General features: G+C 45.8%; 1 pseudogene; it reads left to right on the top strand.

Moving 5' to 3' along the window:
• The first annotated feature begins 4,870 nt into the window (after window positions 1–4,870).
• LOC139273978 (zinc finger protein 256-like) lies at window positions 4,871–10,883 on the top strand (annotated as a pseudogene).
• Window positions 10,884–11,738: the final 855 nt, after the last annotated feature.

Consider the following 11,738-nt stretch of genomic DNA (forward strand, 5'->3'; position numbering starts at 1 on the left):
AAGGTGCGTTATATTGCAAACGTCGACCCCACGGAGGTCCGCTCAGCGTGGCAAGCAATCGCCTACCATGGAGGGCCAGACAGAGAGCTTGGTTTTCCTGTGCAAGGAGACGGTCGCGATAGGTTGTGACCTTATCCAGAGGTTTGCGGGATTCTCTGCGAACTGAATCCAGTTCCCTGAAAACTGTAGCCAGTTCCCAGCAAACTGGAGTGAGTTCTGCGAGAACTTCTCGAACTGATCTTCTGAGCAGTCACAGACTGCAAGGGAGATCTTGGAGACTGTTCAGCAGCTGACAGCCGCAACCAATGTCCTATGGCATGCGTTGCTGGCTGGACACGACGCTGCACCCCAAGGTGTCATGTCTGCTTGCAGCAAGACACCGAGCACGCAAGCGAGTATGGAGGGCACAGTTGCTCCTGACTCGGAAGTAGAGCCTCAGGCTTCCGCTTCCTCTCCATCACCTCCAGCACAGCAGGAAGTCTTGCTGTCCCACTCTGCACGACTTCTTGCTGTCAGTCTGCATAGACCATAACGGATGGGTGGGGTGCGACCAGGGGGTGGGGCTGACCTGGAGGGAAACGTGACCGCAGGTAGGGAGGGGGCGTTTCTTCACAGTTTGTTCACTTGTTCACTTGCTCTTGTTCCTGTTTTGTGGGTTTTGTTTGTTGGTATTGGTTAATTGTTACTTGTTAATTGTTAACATTTTGTATTTAAGGGAAGGGTGGGTTGATGCCGAGGGCAGGGGGTGGGGAATATGGAGGGCTAGTTTTTAAATTTTTATTTGCGCTTTGTTAATTTAAAAAAAAATCTTTAATTCAATAAATTGTGTGTATCTTCTCTCTTAGTTATTAACTATACAGATGTTATTCCATATCTGAGCATCCTATTAATGTACGAGTACTTTAGTAAAACCTTCTAATAAATTCTATTATATAAAAGCTATTCACTAAACACCTCTGTAAATCTATTCACTAAAAACAATGTAATAATACCGATATGAAAAATTACAGCTCTCATCCTCATTAAATTCTATTGTATAAAACGTAATTATATAAAACCAAACGTAATGATAACTATATAAAAACTTACAGCTCTCAGTAAATTATACTATATAAAACCTATTTAATAAAAATAACGTAATAATACCTATTTTATATTCCCTAACTCAATATTCTGAGTACAACTCTAGTTGAATCACAACTAATCCTCTACCTTTCCATTGAAGTCAAAATGGCGTCCGAGATACCCATTTTCCTTCTCTTAGATCCAGAAAAAACAACTATTTGTCAGCACCGTTTTGGGCCTTACATCGGTCCAGCGAAGTGCATGGTAAGTGCTGAAACTTGGGATGGACCTTGTGTGGGCTATAATTTCGGCGATCCTCTCTGCGATCAAAGTGGAAACGTTTCTAACTTGTATATTTCACCTTCTTTCTGATGTGGAATAGCACAATCCCACAGCAGATTCTTCTACTATCAGACAGTCCTCGAAGGAGTGTTCAATCAAATCCGCATGGCATCAAGTTGCATATAATGCCATTTTTCACACATGACATGAAATGCACAGTCAGAACGCACATCACGTTTGCACTCGCTATCGCCCTTATACACAAACTCACAAACAAACTAAAATTGCTGCATCCTCCAAAGGCATCTTTTCCAATTTGACATTTGAAATCCGGGACTGACAGCACATCATTTTAAACAGACAGAGAATGATCCCGGACAGGCAGCAGAGAGCCTTAAAAGGGATATGGAAACAGAATGAATAACAACAGAAAATTATGTAAAACTCATCATGTCGTGCAGATTCCATGGCTGAATAAGCCGGTTTGAAGTTCAGTTGGATGAGCATTCCGATCTTTAAAGAGAAAGTTAAAAATTACAGATTATTTCAACAACAGCAGCGCCTGGAAAAAATAGGCAGCGAGAAAGGACAAAAGGGAAGGTCTGTAATACAGTGGAGTGATTAAATAATAAATGGCACAATGGGAAAAGGCAAAGTGGTTGGTAATCGAGCAATAAAGTAACAAAGGATGGTCCAAAGGAGTTGTTAGTGGAAACAGCAGAACCATATCATCTGCTGCCCCAGACAATAGGAGCGGTGCTTATGATCCGAGTTGTTGAACGTACTGCTGAGGCCTGAAGACTATAAAATGCCTAATCGAAAGATAGTTTGCAAAAATCTTTTAATCAGACCAGGTAGCTTGGCCACCACGGATTGATTTCCTGTACAGTTTGAATTCGGGAACCAAGGGATTAATTCAAAAACCAGTTTCTCACATATTTTCTGCGCTCGAGAAAGATTGACACAATCATATTCAGGGCAGAGTGTGTTTCACGTTGACGTACAGATTGATGCTGAATGTATATTTATCCCAACGGAAGTGGGCTCATGCGTGCAGCAAGGAAGACATACTGATCAATTTTAGCTGGAATTGAACACGGATTTATGGTTGTCCAATGAGGTACGGAGCCGAGTACATCTGAGAACTTTACCTTTACTCAGTAGGGTGAATTTCACTTTGTTCCGTGAAAGTCTGGGATTTGGACGCTGTGGGAAGAAGATGTGAAATCACAAGATTTAATTTGAAATATGTCTGTTTTCTCGCATGTCGACCGGCTGTGAGAAGCGGATCTTTGATTAAAAGATGGCGGGGCTCGTCTGGGATTTTAACCCAAGACCTCTCGCATTTCAGCTGTGAAGATCCCATAGGGAGAATCATACCCCTAGACCAACGATCCGCCGACAGTGGGCAGCGTGGCTCTCAGATTCTAATGGTAGTGAGAAAGCAATTCGGCCCATCGTGCCATTGTTATGTCTCTGAGAGTGCTATCTAATTAGTCCCCCTCTCCATAGCCCTTATCATGTTTTCCCTTTGATGAATATGTTATTAGTTTGAGACAGGACATGACCAACGTGCAGCAACCTTGATCATAAATCTGAATTTGCAATGAGTTGTAATTGACAAAACAGCCAGAAGCGCAAAATCTGTAACACAATACCGACGAGGATTTAATTCGAAACCACCCGTGCAAAGCGCAATGTATTAGCAGTCCATCGGCCTAACCTCTCGGCCACCTCGTCTCCCATTCGGATCAAAGTCGGCCATTCAATCTCCTGCCTTTGGCACCCAAACAGAAATAACCTGCAAGAATGTTCTCTTCGCCACTTGTCCCGCCCGAGCAAGCAGATCGACAATTTTGAAAATATGCCATCAGCGTCGTGAAGCAAATTTTGCTTCCGGTGAGTGACTGTGCGACATGTTTGGGTTGGAGTCAGATTCACAACAGGGAATATAAAATTTCCCGCAGCGATTTAACTGGCCGCAGCAGGACTCAACCCTACAATGTTCTGATAACGTCGCAGATAGAAACGACGTCAGACGCCTTATTTATTAGGCCACGCGGCTGCTGCCAGCAGCGCAAATTTGCTGTGAATATTGGGAGCAAATTCTGGACAACAGCTTTGTCAAAGAGTGCATTTAGTAAAAGTTGAGCATATTTCGAGTATATGAACAGATGCGCTGCGCTCTGGGTTACACGAGCGCAGCCAACCCCAATGTAACTTGGAACACAACAGTTTAATAATTCGGTCATCACAGCTGAAATTCCTCTATTTTTAAAAATATACAGGATGATCCGTGATTATTCGAAAATTCGTCTTAAAGGGACAGATTATGAACCGGAACTGACAACCATCCCTTTTAAACAGACACAGAATGATCCGGGACTGCAAGCAAATCCCTTTTACACAGATGCAGGATGATCCAGGACTGGCAGCACATCCCTTTTAAAAGAATGAAATGAGATTGCCATCATCCCTTCTGTCCGGTGGTCACCCACTCCCTCTCTGCCTGCACACTCTAAAGCTGCGGGGTAACCACCTCTAGAAACGTGCTATCCACAAGCTCTCAGTCTCACGGACGCACTGCAGTGATTCCAGACGCTGCTCAAGCTCCAAAATACACAGCTCGAGTTGGTGCAGCTGAAGACATCTCCTGCACACGTGGTCGTCCCGACTGCACAAAGCATCCAGGATTTGCCACAGGATGCGCAAACCATGGGACTGAGCTATCCTGCCATCCCTCTAGTTACACTCGGAACTATCAAGTAGAATTAAACTCTAAACCTTAAGAAAAACACACCCAACAACTTTATTTAAAGACTAAGTACTAACTTAACGAGAAAAAAAACCCTCCAGGGGAGGAAAGGGAGGGGAACCAGTGAGTGTAGAATTGACCCCAGCCAGATTCAGCACCTTCAGGGGAGGGGAACCAGTGAGTGTAGAACTGACCCCAGCCAGAGTCAGCACCTTCAGGGGAGAGGAACCAGTGAGTGCAGAACTGACCCCAGCCAGAGTCAGCACCTTCAGGGGAGGGGAACCAGTGAGTGCAGAACTGACCCCTAGCCAGAGTCAGTACCTTCAGGGGAGGAGAACCAGTGAGTGTAGAACTGAACCCGGCCAGAATTGCTGGTAAAAACTGGGAGTGGAGGAGAAACAGTCTAGAAATGTGTGTTGATTTGGATTTCAGCACAGCAGGAGGGACAATGTGTGGGACAGGGATTTACAGCTTTGGAAGAACAAGAGAGGAAAGAATGTTCCATGGAAACTAGATGTGTCTATCCTCAATTTCTGTCTTGTACTGACAGTGATGAGTTTTGTTATCTCTTTTTACAGCGTATTAGAAGGGGAGATTTTCAGACAGGAAACACAAAACAAACAACACGTCAAGATCTGACGGAGTCAATCCATTCATCAGGACGTGAATCTCATCGGCCTTTGAAAGTGGAAGGAGAAATGTTTGTCTGTTCTGTCTGCGGGAAAAGATTTCAAACATCAGTGTGACTGGAAAGGCACCGAGACACACACACCCGAGTGAGAGTGTTCCAGTGCACTGACTGTGGAAAGAGCTTTAACCAGTTACACAGCCTGAAAAAACATCGCACCATTCACAGTGGGGAGAAACTGTAAATGTGTTGTGTGTGTGGGCGAGGCTTCAACTGATCGTCCAACCATGGAGAGTCACAAGGATACCCGCACCACGGAGAAACCGTGGAAATGTGACTGTGGGAAGGGATTCAGAAAACCATCTGAGCTGGAAATTCATCGACGCAGTCACACTGGGGAGAGGCCGTTCACCTGCTCTGAGTGTGGGAAGGGATTCACTCATTCATCCACCCTGCTGACACACCAGCGAGTTCACACTGGGGAGAGGCCTTTCACCTAGTGTGGGAAAAGATTCATAGCATCATCCAACCTGCTGACACACCAGCGAGTTCACACTGGGGAGAGGCCGTTCAGCTGCCCAGTTTGTGGGAAGGGATTCACTAAATCATCCAACCTTATAGCTCACCAGCGAGTTCACACTGGGGAGAGGCCGTTCCGCTGCTCTGAGTGTGGGAAAGTATACACTCATTCATCCAACCTGCTGAAACACCAGCGAATTCACACTGGGGAGAGGCCGTTCACCTGCTCTGAGTGTGGGAACGGATTCACTCAGTCATCCAACCTGCTGATACACCAGCGAATTCACACCGGGGAGAGGTCGTTCACCTGCTCTTACTGTGGGAAGGGATTCAGTCAGTCATCCAACCTGCTGATACACCAGCGGGTTCACACTGGGGAGAGGCCGTTCACCTGCTCTGAGTGTGGGAACGGATTCACTCAGTCATCCAACCTGCTGATACACCAGCGAATTCACACCGGGGAGAGGTCGTTCACCTGCTCTTACTGTGGGAAGGGATTCAGTCAGTCATCCAACCTGCTGAAACACCAGCGGGTTCACACTGGGGAGAGGCCGTTCACCTGCTCTGAGTGTGGGAACGGATTCATTACATCATCCACCCTGCTGAGACACCAGCGAGTTCACACTGGAGAGAGGTCGTTCACCTGCTCTGAGTGTGGGAAAGGGTTCACTCTGTCATGCACCCTGCTGATATACCAGCGAGTTCACACTGGGGAGAGGCCATTCACCTGCTCTCAGTGTGGGAAGGGATTCACTCTGTCATCCACCCTGCTGATATACCAGCGAGTTCACACTGGGGAGAGGCCATTCACCTGCTCTAAGTGTGGGAAGGGATTCACTCGGTCATCCCACCTGCTGAAACACCAACGAGTTCACAAATGACTGCAGGGGTTGGAATGTGCTGTTATTGCTGCTGTTATTCACATCCCGACTGAACCATGTTCATTCTGACAGTTGGAGTTTGTTTCTGCTGATGTTAAAAACGCTATAACTGGGCTGGATTTTAATATTCTGTATATATTGCTTATTGTGTTCTTGGTGCTGCAGTGTCCATTTAAGAAACGCTGTGTGTTATCTTTCCCCTTAATTCAGCACTCACAACAGAAATTCAATTTGGAATAAAATTATGAACTTTTGCTTTAATTCTAAATTGATCTTTGGTTCAAAATCTACAATAGTGTGTGCAAATTTCTACTGAATAAAATCTCCAATTAGAAGGAGCTTGCTGACAATTCTTACTGACTTGCACATTGCACAGTGGCCCCTCCATTATCCACCAGAAAGAAGGGGAATGGGAATTGGCGGGAAATCAGTGTCCCCAAATGTTGCCCCTCCCGTCTGGTGTAGCAATACCCTCGGCATGGGAATGGAGACAAGTCCAGACCAAAACTATGCAGTACTCCAGGTGTGGTCTTACCAACGCCCTGTACTGTTGTATCAGGACTTCCCTACTTTTATACACCATCCCCCTTATAATAAAGGCCAGCATTCCATTTGCCTTCCTGGTTGCTTGCTGTAACTGTATACTAACTTTTTGAGTTTCATGTACAAGAACCCCCAGATCCTTCTGTACTACAGCATTTTGTAATTGTCACATATAAATAATTTACATTTTTATTTTTCCTACCAAAGGGGATAACCTGACATTTTACCACATTATAGTCCATCTGCCAGATTTCTGCCATCTCATTGAGCCTATCTATATCCCTTTGTAGATTATTTGCGTCCTCCTTACAATTTTCTTTCCCACCCATCTTTGTATCATCAGCAAATTTGGCCGCGATACACTCGGTCCCTTCATCTAAGTTATTAATATAAATTGTAAATAGTTGAGGCCCCAGCACTGATCCCTGTGGCACCCCACTAGTTACTGATTGCCAACCAGAGAATGACCCATTTATCCCGACTCTCTGTTCTCTGTTCTCTGTTTGTCAGCCAATCCTCTTTCAATGCTGATATATTACCTCCAACCCTGTGAACATTTATCTTATGAACCTTTAATGTAGCACCTTGTCAAATGCCTTCCGGAAGTCCAAATTCACCTGATCCACTGGTTCCCCTTTATCCACCCTGTTCGTTACATCCTCAAAGAATTCCAGCAAATTTGTCAAACATGTCTTCCCCTTCATAAATCTATGCTGACTCTGCTTGACCGAATTTTGATTTTCCCAATGCCCTGCTACTGCTTTAATAATGGACTCCAACATTTTCCCAACCACAGATGTTAGGTTAACTAGTTTCCCGCTTTTTGTCTGCCTCCTTTTTTAAATAGGGGTGTTACATTTGCAGTTTTCCAATCTGCTGGGACCTACCCAGAATCCAGGAAATTTTGGTATATTACAACCAGTGCACCCACTATCCCTGCCGCTACTTCTCAAGACCCGATGATGCAAGCCACTCCGCTGCTCTTGCCTCATAACCCTGAAAATCTTTCCAACTCAAATAATTATCTCTTTTGAAAGTAACATGTGAATATGCTTCCATCACCCTTACAGGCAGTGCGTTCCAGGCCATAACATCTGGCTGCTTAATTTTTTCCCCTCGTGTCGCATCTGGTTCATTTGCCAATCACCTTAAATTGGTGCCCTCTGGTTACCGAGCCTTCTGACACTGAAAATTGTTTCTCCTTATTAAGAGAGCTGGTGGGCTGGAGGAGGTTACAGAGATAGGGTGGGACGAGGCCTTGGTGGGATTTGGATAAGAGGAGTATTTTAAAGGTTGAAGCCATCAGCTGTCTCTCCCAGTGCAGAATATGACTCACTGCTAACAGGAAAGCTTTTTGTTTAAGGACTAAAGATGCATAATGAGGGTAAATCAATCTCTGCACTTTTAACTAACAGCAACATGGAGAGATGGAAATGAATGACCTTTAAACACCTGGTTATCGACCCCCGACACTGTAAATTGTTTCTCATAGAAGCATAGAAATTTATAGCACGGAAGGAGGCCATTTAGGCCCATCGTGTCTGCGCAGGCCGACAGAGAGCTATCCAGCCTCATCCCACTTTCCAGCTCTTAGTTCGTAGCCTTGTAGGTTACATTACTTCAAATACACATTCAAGTACTTTTTAAATGTGGTGAGGGTTTCTGCCTCTACCAACCTTTCAGGCACTGAGTTCCAGACCCCCACTAGCCTCTGGTTGAAGAAATTTCCCCTCAAATCCCCTCTAAACCCCCTACCAATTAATTTAAATCTATGCCCCCTGGTTGGTGACCCCTCTGCAAACGGAAATAGGTCCTTCCTATGCACTCTATCTAGGCCCCTCATAATTTTATATACCTCAATAAGGTCTCTCCTCAACCTCCTCTGTTCCAAAGAAAACAAACCCAAACTATTAAGAGGTTTGTTGGGCTGGAGGCAGTTACAGAGATAGGCAGGGTTGATACTTTTGAGGGATTTCAACAAGTGGAGGAGTATTTTAAAGGCTGATACCACCAGCCATCTCCTCCAGCACAAAATGTGACTCACTACCAATAGGAAGGATGTTACTTTAACTACCGCAAAAGTATAATGAGGGGAAATCAATCTCTGTACCTTTAACTAACAGTGACATGGTAAGAGGGAAATGAATGATCTTTTCAATCTCTGTTCCACTTGGCACTGAAGTGTCTGGAACTCATAATAGGAACTCCAGGGAAACAAAATACTGACAAATATTAAACTGTTTTGTTGACTAAAGAAACCTGAATTTAACTGTTAAAAGATAAGTTCTTTAAGAGGGGTTCACACTGACTCACCTGACAGACCGACTCAGGATCCAAACCTCAAGCACCGCAATTGGTTGCAGAACACGCTGCTGCCTTGCCCACCTGTCATGTATGTAACCCCAGGCAACATGTATAATACCGCCACCAGAGGGCTTACCTATTGGAGTCCCAAGGGATCCCAGCATCCCTTGGGAGCACTGGATATAAGCAGGCCTACCACGCTGTACCAGCATTCTAGAGTCTGAATAAAGGAGCTAAGGTTACACTTACTCATTGGCTACAGTACCCAGTTGCATTACTTTATTATAAGCATAACAATTGGTGATGAGATAACGAACAACCACGCGAAAATGTAGAGAACTGTTGGTATCCTGGAGAAATTCTCAGAAGGGGACGATTGGGAGGCCTTCATGGAGCGACTCGACCAATACTTCGTAACCAACGAGCTGGAAGGGGATGAGAATGCTGCCAAGCGAAGTGCAATCCTCCTCACCGTCTGCGGGGCAACAACCTATGGCCTCATGAAGAATCTTCTCGCTCCTGTGAAGCCAACAACCAAATCCTATGAAGAACTGTGTGCACTGGTCTGGGAGCACCAAAATCCGAAGGAAAGCTTTCTGATGACAAGGTATCGATTCTACATGTTTCAGCGGTCTGAAGGCCAGGAAGTGGTGAGCTACATCGCTGAACTAAGGCACCTTGCAGGACATTGCGAATTCGATGGATTCTTTGAGCCAATGCTAAAAGACTTTTTTGTGCTTGGCATTGGCCATGAGGTTATCCTTCGCAAACTATTGACTGTTGAAACACGAACCTGAGGAAAGACATAATGATAGCCCAGGCATTTATGTCCACCAGCGATAACACCAAACAAATTTTGCAGCATAAAGAGGTTTCGGCAAGTACTGTACACAAAGTAACATTGGTTTCAGGCAGGAAATGCATCTGGCAGAAAGTACACGCCTGCAGCTGCACGACCTCAGATGACCCAGAGTCTGCCATCAAACGTTAATGCGAGGCAGTTAACACCTTGTTGGCGCTGCGGAGGTGATCATCGAGCCCATTAATGCCGCTTCAAACACTATATGTGCAAAGGCTGTGGAACAATGAGACACCTCCAGCGAATGTACAACCCCTGCAAACCACCACGTTGCAGAGGAGGATGGATCCACAGCGGATCAGGCTGAACTCGAGACTCGAACCAAGGAGGCAGAAGTGTATGGGGTACACACCTTCACCACGAAATGTCCACCGATCATGCTAAAATTCGAACTGGACAGAATTCCAGTATCCATGGAACTGGACACGGGTGTGAGTCAGTCTATCATGAGCAAAAACGCCTTCGACAGGCTGTGGTGCAACAAGGCACACAGGCCCCAGCGTAGCCCCATTCATACCAAGCTAAGAACTTACACTAAAGAGCTGATCCCTGTAATTGGCAGCACAGTATTAAAAGTCTCCTATGATGGAACAGTGCACGAACTCCCACTATGGATTGTACCAGGAGATGTCCCCACACTGTTCGGAAGAAGCTGGCTGGGAAAATTCCATTGGAACTGGGACGACATCCGAGGGCTCTCATCCGTCGACAATGCCTCATGTGCCCAGGTGCTGAGCAAGTTCCTGTCGTTGTTTGAGCCAAGCAGCAGAATTTTCTCGGAGGCGATGGTGCAGATCCACTCGGTTCCCAGTACACGACCCATCCACCACAAGGCACGGGCAGTGCCATATATGATGCGAGAGAAAGTGGAAATTGAGCTGGACAAGCTGCAGCGAGACAGCATCATCGCACCGGTGGAGGTCAATGAATGGGCCAGTCCAATTGTTCCGGTTCTCAAAGGCGATGGCACGGTCAGAATTTGTGGGAATTATAAATTAATGATTAACCATTTTTCGCTACAGGACCAGTACCCCCAACACGAGGTAGAGGACCTATTTGCGGCCCTGGCTGGAGGAAAGACGTTCACCAAGTTAGACCTGACTTCGGCCTACATGATGCAGGAGCTGGCGGAATCTTCGAAAGGGCTCACCTGCATCAACACGCACAAAGGTCTGTTCATCTACAACAGATGCCCATTTGGGATTCGATCGGCCACGGCAATTTTTCAAAGGAACATGGAGAGTCTGTTAAAGTCAGTTCCGCGCACTGTGGTTTTTCAGGACGACATACTGTTCACAGGTCGGGACACCATCGAACACTTGAAGAACCTGGAAGTGGTTCTAAGTTGGCTAGATCGCGTGGGACTCAGGTTGAAATGCTCGAAGAGTGTTTACCTGGCGCCAGAGGTCGAGTTCATAGGGAGAAAAATCACAGCAGACGGCAGACGGCATCAGGCTGCTTTTGAGAAAGCCAGAAATCTGTTAAGTTCCAACAAACTGCTTGTTCTGTATAACCCATGTAAACCCGGTGTGAGCTGTGAGGAGGACGCAAAGAGGCTGCAGGGTGACTTGGACAGGTCAGGCGAGTGGACAAATGCAGGGCAGATGCAGTAAATGTGGATAAATGTGAGGTTATCCACTTTGGGGGCAAAGATACGAAGGCAGAATATTCCAGGAATGGCTGGACTAACATATGAGGAGAGACTGGATCAACTGAGCCTTTATACACTGGAGTTTAGAAGGATGAGAGGGGATCTCATAGAAACATGTAAGATTCTGATGGGACTGGACAGGTTAGATGCGGGAAGAATGTTCCCAATGTTGGGGAAGTCCAGAACCAGGGAATACAGTCTCAGGATAAGGGGTAGGCCATTTAGGACTGAGATGAGGAGAAACTTTTTCA

This window comes from Pristiophorus japonicus, chromosome 9 (assembly GCF_044704955.1).
Source record: "Pristiophorus japonicus isolate sPriJap1 chromosome 9, sPriJap1.hap1, whole genome shotgun sequence".
Taxonomy (NCBI): Eukaryota; Metazoa; Chordata; class Chondrichthyes; family Pristiophoridae; genus Pristiophorus; species Pristiophorus japonicus.